Source organism: Coffea arabica, chromosome 2e (assembly GCF_036785885.1).
Source record: "Coffea arabica cultivar ET-39 chromosome 2e, Coffea Arabica ET-39 HiFi, whole genome shotgun sequence".
In the NCBI taxonomy this organism is placed as follows: domain Eukaryota; kingdom Viridiplantae; phylum Streptophyta; class Magnoliopsida; order Gentianales; family Rubiaceae; genus Coffea; species Coffea arabica.
The window spans coordinates 66,911,046-66,918,924 of record NC_092313.1 but is presented as its reverse complement, the minus strand read 5'-3'; the positions used below and the strand labels follow the sequence as shown (position 1 = coordinate 66,918,924).

The 7,879-nt window shown below is 35.3% G+C and overlaps 1 long non-coding RNA gene across 1 annotated transcript; it reads left to right on the top strand.

Annotated features, from left to right (window-relative positions):
- The first annotated feature begins 211 nt into the window (after nucleotides 1–211).
- Nucleotides 212–4,262, top strand: LOC140037350 (uncharacterized). The gene is made up of 3 exons (XR_011841276.1): nucleotides 212–501; nucleotides 2,162–2,346; nucleotides 3,925–4,262. It is a non-coding gene; the product is annotated as an uncharacterized lncRNA (long non-coding RNA).
- The last annotated feature ends 3,617 nt before the right edge of the window (nucleotides 4,263–7,879 follow it).

The window sequence follows — 7,879 nt, the reverse complement described above, 5'->3', positions numbered from 1 at the left end:
TAGTGCTGCAATTATAAGAAATTAGTGTAAAATATTAGCAAATTATAAAAGTACATTTTCAATTATATGAAATTAACAAATTTTGCCACCTATGTTGATGAAAATTTTTATTTTTTGCTAAAAAATAAAGAATAATACTATAGCATTAAAATCTATGGTTCAAACCATATTACAAATCCAGAAAAAAAACATGATTTTTTGTATCAAATGGAGGGAAAATGAGTGAAGTCAAAATTTTGATCAAATCATAGTGAAAGTGCCGCGCAACAAAAACAATATCCAAAGCAAAGCAAAGACCAAAGCAGCGGAACACATTCTGAAAACAAAAGCAACGGAACACTTGGTCTGAGTTAAAGCAACGGAACACTTGAGCAACACAAACAAACAGAGGGAAAAGCTTTTGGGCAAGAAAAAGGAAAAGCCGAGCGGAGGAGTTGCAATTTGCTGTCAGCTCCGAAAATTTCCACCATCACCGGCAAACATTCACCCAGAAGGAGTATGGTAATTCCAACCTTAAAATTATTCTCTGGTGAATCAGTTTTCTTGCAATTTTCCAGTGATTATTCATAATTGTTTGGCCGTATATGTTTTATGGGGTTGATTGGACTGAATTTTTGTTTCGGACAATTTTTGGGGGCCACTTCTAGCTTTAATTGAACAAAGAATCGTAGAAATTCTTTATGCCCCAACCTGTTTGACAAAATGCTCAACTGAGAGTACAACTTCAAAAGACAAATTGATTTCCGTTTTTGCATAACATTCGGCCAGTCCACGTTTGTCAAAGTAGTTCATTTTCATGAAAGAGATGAGAGTTCTTGTTGAAAGATTCGGATGGTTTTGTTTGGCATCCGTTTGTTTAGCATCTGTTCTGTTTCCCTTTTGCGTGATGTTCCTTTGGTATGAAAGCAAATTAGTAATATGAAATTGATTGAGAGGAGACTCGTATGAGGGTAAATTTTGGTTGGAATTTGGAGGTGAACTTTCTGATGTACTATGGCAGCAAGCATTTAGACCATTCGGAGAGGATGATTATTTGTCCAAATTGCCAAAATTTTTGCTGCTTTTGTTCTTGTGTTGCATCCTTAAGATGGGTCTCCCGTGGTTTTATTTGTTGCAACTCTCTTGTTAATTGCTTGTAACTTGCTGAACATACGTGTTTTTGTGGTTCGATTGGATTGAGATATTCATTTTTCTGAATAACTTCTGGGTGCTGATTTACATCAATTGAGTGAGAAGTTGCTGAAATTTTGATGCCCAGCCGATGTTCGATGAAATGCCCGACTGAGAGTTGGGTTAGTCTTGGTGCTTTTAGGTCATACACGTTGTCTCATGAACCTCTCCTTCATGGCTGTTTTTTTCCTTTGGTTGGGTAGTTTTGTGTCTTAAAAATCTGTTTCTCTTGATAAAACTGGGGTAACTCCATTGATATTCTTAAGACTAGAGGGCTGCATTTTCTATTCGTCAAGGGGGCATGCTGTCATTGTTTTTCTTTCTTTCATTGCTTGTATTCCCCCTTGCTTAGCACATTCCTGTCTAGGCAGTCTTATGGGCTGATATAGGGTAGTTTATTTTATCCCTTTGATGTTAGTTCTTGGTTGTTCATGCTAAAAATCTGCAGGGTAGTCTTGCTGTTTTGATCTTGATGTCTTGTATTTGAAAAAGTAATTTGATAAACTGCAAAGTTTTGCGGCAAGGAAAACCTGGTAGAAGTAAAGTGCAGCAGTTTTCATTTTTCGGTCGCTGAAATTTTAACAGAAATTAGTTGCAAAAACTTCTTGTCTTCTTTTGTTGCATGAAACTTGCATGAGAGTCTTCCAGGAATCTCATTGTTACTAGGTTTTAGCCATGTTTAATTGGAAATGGATCAAAGTGCTGCATGAATCTTGTTTGCCGAAAGTTCCATGGGGTTGCAAAAGCTCCTGAGTGAAAATTGCAGCAGAGATGTTAGCTGGAAATTGCAGAAGCATAAGCTTCGTAACTTTGCATGAACTTGCAAGAAAAACTTTCAAGAATTGCACTTCGGCCCCCCAAGTCTCCCCTTGTTTCGCTATGGCCCAAAATTAATTAATTTGACCCCCTCAAATTTCTTTAATTTTTGCAATCAAGTCACTACTTATTTTAATTCTTACATGGTTTGTTCACCTTCCTTTAAATGCCTTAGATTGATACAAGCTGAGAGTAGACAGATTGCTGAAAAATCTTCAGGCAATGGAATGACATCACAAGAAGCTGCTGGGATGCAAACTGATGGAACTCCTACTTCACAGCATGTTGGATCTAATCAAACTATTGGTTGTCAAAGCAATGAAACTGAAAGTATGCAAGACCTTGAGTCAAACGGTTCAGGTATGTCAGTTTTACGTGTAATTCTACTCTAATTAACTAATTACTGCCAGGGCTGCTATTGTTAGCACTTATGGTCTTGTTTACTTTGTATCTACTAGACCAAGTGATGTTAAAAAGAAAAAGAGGATATACGCGTAATATTGCACTATCAAATGAAAAGAAAGCTGGAAAAAATGTGAACATTACTGTTTCTGAAATAAGTGGAAGACTAGTTAGAGAAGGTGCTCAGCGATACATTTCAGAGGCAAGCTGCGTTATTTGAAAGTATGGCAAGTGGAAAGCACCTAAATAGGGCAAGCTTCCTAAAGATGATAGAGATCAACTGCTAAGAATTACTAATGTAAGAATCTGCTATCATAGTTGGAGAAGGTGATCTGTAGTTTTTGGTAACTTGTGGTCACTGTGGACTGTTTTTTGGTAATAGCTGGTAATAGCATTTTTTGGGGCTGATATTATGCATCATTGTGGACTATTTTTTGTTATAGTTGTGTAGTTTATGGTTATGGTTATGGCTGATCTGTAGTTTTTGGTAACTTGTGGTCACTGTGGACTATTTTTTGGTAATAGCTGGTAATAGCATTTTTTGGGGCTGATGTTATGCATCATTGTGGACCGTTTTTTGTTATGGTTGTTTAGTTTATGGTTATGGTTATAGCTGATATGTAGTTTTTGGTAACTTGTAGTCATTGTGGACTATTTTTTGGTAATAGCTGGTGATAACATTTTTTGGGGCTGATGTTATCCATCATTGTGGACTATTTTTTGTTATGGTTGTGTAGTTTATGGTTATAGTTATGGGGCTGATGGTTGTGTAATAACATTTTTTGGGGCTGATGTTATGCATCATTGTTATCTGAACTTATTCTTTGGGAAATATCTAGGTATCATGTATATAGTGCTGTTAGTTTATCAATAGAGGTAAAAATCTGATTGTTCATCTGCAATAGTATATTATTTTCAAGTACAAGCGACAGACCATGCATGGATAGCAATCTTCTTTTTGCCTATGTAGTGACTTGAAAGAAATGAATATAATGCAAAGGGGGCGTTTGTGAACTTTGATTGGTTTCACCTGTTTAGATGGTCTTCACTTTGACATTGTGAGGCAAATGGCTCATTCTCTTTGCACAGTTTAATCCTACAGAGGCATCGTTTCATTCATGATTTTTGAAGCATAAACTCCTAAAATCAAAGAGGGCTAGTACCTCCTGTATTCACACCTCGTACAATAAGTTGCTTTCTGTGTTTTAATATATAAACAACCAAAAGCATAAAGATTAAACAATAATTACTGTGGGAGTCCAATTTAATTGTTCAATAAGTTGAGCTATTTAAAGAAGAAGAAAGAAAATAAAAAAAAACTGTTTTAGAGAGCTCTTTAGTTGAGCTTATGCAGTGTTGTATTTGTATAGATTGGACTGTGATTTCTAACTTCTTGCTGGTGTTGTAATATGTGGGCCCAAATTATATGAGATTCTTAATGAATTGTAATTTTTGTCTTAATAATCTAAGTCTCATTACTTGTTCTTTATTATTGTACTCCTTTCCTTACCTACTTCTTTTACTCTTTTATGACAGATAAATGCTATTCATACTAGCTTTTGGAAGATATCTATGGTTATGGTTGAAGAATGTTGAAGACAAAATTGCCTTTTGCTCATGGAATGGTTCATTTAGATGTTCTTCAATTTCTTAAACTGTGATTGCTTTTGTAAATGTACCATATATACAAGTGATATTTTGGACAAATGTTATTTTTGTAGGCATTAGTTGGGTAATGTACACTTGAATTTGGCATTTGAGAATGCTATATTATTACCATGTAATCTAATGCAAATACTTTTGGTTATCAATCGTTCATGTTTATTTGTATGATTTGTTTAAAATCAATGATTTAGCAATGATTACAGGCCAAATTATGATTATTAAGCTATTGAGAAATTATCTAATGACAAAACAAAGTTGTCACAAAATAGAAAATAAAAACTCCTTGTCACAACAGAGATTGTCACTAAATCTAAGCTACATTTGTGACGACAATTGTTGTGAGTAAAATAGTTATATACAATGGCTTTCGGTGCTTTTTAGTGACGACTTTAAGTAGAGCATTTTTGACAAAAGATCAAGTCGTCAATAAAACACTTCCGGATTTTCGTCACTAATGACAACTATTTAGTGACGACATTTGAAGTCATCACTAAATAGTTGTCATTAGTGACGACAATCTGGAAGTGTTTTATTGACGACTTGATATTTTGTCAAAAATGATCTACTTAAAGTCGTCAGTAATGACAACTATTTAGTGACGACATTTTAGGTAGTCACTGTTTACTTTTACCGACGGGGATTTAGTGACGACTTTGTGACGATCAAAAAGTCGTCAATAAAAGATATTTGTGACGATATTTGTATGTTCTGTGATGACTTTGTGTTGTCACTGATGAGCAATTTTCTTGTAGTGCCTAATTGATTGCAAACTGTTAAACGGTATTTTATAGCAGATTTGGACTCCAGCCAAGGAGTTGAACCTGAGCTTGGTTTTTGAAAGCAATAAATCATTTGGTGAGTGTTTCCAAGTGCATGTTTGAACTTATTACTTGAATGAATTGCTTTGTTAATGTGATTGGACGGTACTTAACTTACTTAATAGGGTAAGGGTGTACTTTATCGCACTTGCCTTAATGTGACTTATTACTGTGCACTGGTTACAATTAGCTTGATATATATATATATATATATATATATATGTATGACTTGGATACTGTCTGGAATTCCAAAAACTCTGTGACTAGTTAATCGAGTCGACCCGGCAACGCCTGATCAATAAGATAACGAACCCTGAGTCTACTGCTTTGTCGAATGGAGTGTTATCTTCTCGACTAATTGGTATGCTCGAGTATTACAACCACTGTTATATTAGAGTTCGGGCCCGATAGGGGGTTTGAATGATGGATGGAGATTGGAATTAAGTGGTGCACTACTAGACTGATTACTCTACTTGAAAGTTGACGGAGTGTCAACTACTATTTAGTGAAGCTATGACGGAGTTAACTCGTAAGAGCTACTGTATCCTTTTACCTGAAAATGTTGGATATCTAATGATTTGCTTTTTGAAGTATTATTGTTCATTTTTATGAACTCTTATACTCACTACTTTGATATTTCAAGTTTTATACAATGGTCAATTCGCCACTTGGGTTTGCATGAAGTTTTGGAACCTCACGGAACTTTGGCTCACCCTATTAGTTTTATTTTTCTTATAGGAGGTACGAAAATAGGCGTGAGGCTGGTACAGGCTAGTGTCGTCCAGTTTGTTTTACTTTTGTGATTGTACTCGCGCTAGTACTCGGTTAGGGTTGAGAGTTATCTAGAACTTAAATCTTTTGTTGTATTTGGGAATGTATGAACATATGAGATAGACTTGTGTATAAATGTACATTCTAAGTTTGGAACTGTTGTTTCATTTCCTTTTGAAGTTATAACATGTTTTCTAATGGTGAGTGAGTGAGTCCTGGCGAGAGTTTGGCAGGCGGTCCGCTAAACCCTGGGGTATGCCCTAGGGAGAGGTAGGGTCATCACAACATTCTTTCGAGTGTTTTGTAGAATCTATGGCAACCAGAGAACATTATGTTTCCCCAAAATTTTATATTCTTTATTGTCGTAGGAAATGTCTATTGGATTTTCTCAAGTTTTAGGCTTTTTTAGCTTTAGAGAAATGACAATTTCCCCCCTCTAGTGTGAACCTTGGCAGATTGATCAGTTCTCAAAAATTTGATGCCTCCACCTCCTTGCCTTTAATGATAAGGTTGTTTTCATATGATCTTTGGGCTACCGTCTCCATTTTTTCATACTTTATATTAGTCATGAGCGTATAGATATACTATCCCATGCCATTTCTAATTATTGGACTAAACTACATGATATGTAGAAAGTCAAAAGAAGACTAGGAATTGGAAATTAGGTCACAAGGGGGGGAGGGAGGAAGAGGGTTGGTGGATGGTATTCCAGGTGAAAAGGTTAGAAAGGGTTGGAGGTGGCTTAATAGAAGGAAGAGGAAGGGATTAGGGGAGAGGTGGCTTAATTTTTATTTTATTATTATTATGAAATTACCCTTGTGTCTACAAGAGTGGTTGAATTTACAAAATGTTGTAAGTTGTATGAAATTTTTTGAAGGGTGATAATGTCATTTTGCTCAAAAATTATCAAGAAAAATGAAATTCCCAAATCTTCTTGACTTGAGCGCAATAAGGCTCGCTTTGACTTGAGAAATTACTGACTCTCAAATCTTCCTGACTCAAGCTTGATAAGGCCTAACAAATCGAGTTCGAATATTTAGCAGTTGTAGACACCAAGTTTTGAATAATTTTATGTGGCATCTATTTCATGATTTTCATTTTAGATTGCTTGCATTCGTTGTTTACTTTTAGTTTTAATTTTTGGTTTTAGCTTTTAAGTTTAAAGTTAGCGTAGAGTTTTTAGAAAAAAAGAAAAGGAAGACATCAAAAATATGTTTTAGTCATTTTGTTTTTATTCAAAGCTTTCTTGAAAGAGAAATGAAAATGGAAAATCACAAAAAAAAGGAGAAAAGAAAATTAAAGAAAAAGGAAAAATAGGCTTTAGCTGGATTGGAAAAATGAAAAAAAAGAGAAAAAGGAAAAAGGAAAATTTATTCACAAAAATATGTTTATTTCTTTAAATTCAATCTTTGGGCACTTTAGTTATTTTTATTAAGTTATTTTGAGAAAAAGAAAATGAATGAAAATGAAAAAAGAAAATGTGAAAAGATGGAAAAATGGCCATTTTTGTTGTTTTTAGTTGTTTAGTTTTTAAATTATTTTCATTATTATTACTATTATTATTACCTGGTTTTTGTCAATTTGTTATTATTATTATTTATATTTTATCATTTCTATAATTATTAAGGTGAAAATTTAAAAAAAAAAAAAAAAAAAAAAAAAAAGGGGATCACGGCCTCCAAGCTGCATTTTTGGCAGCTTGCAAAGGGCTAGCTTCGTACGTGCCATTGAAGGGCAGGATTAAGGCAGAGGCTGGCCTTCATCCTGACCATTCAGTGGAGGGTTTAAGAGCCTTGGAGTTCCATATAAAAGCAAGGAGAAAGGGGAGCCGCAAGGGGGTTTTTTCTGGAGAGGGCATCGACAGGCAAACAGAAAAGGGGAGCAAAGAAAAAAAAGAAAAGGGTAGGGAGTTTTTTGGAGTTAGCAGCTGGAGAGCAAAAAACAAAAGTACAGAGAGCTAGTGTGGAGGAGAAGAGTGAACGGCTAAGGGGAGAGGAAAAGAGAAAGACGAACTGTGAGAGGGCAGTGTTTGTAGGCAGCCGAGAGCTTTGAGAAAAAGGCTAGAGCTTTGAGAGGAGGTTGACGGCTATAAACCAGAGAGAAAGGAGGATTGCTGGGGGAGGGGTTGCGGATTGCTGAAGGAAAGCAAGACCAGAAAGTTTTGATCGAATCACCTGAACCTGTTCTCCATTACTCGATTCAGGTATTGCCCTTTTCCTTTTAAGTTGAAAGCTTTT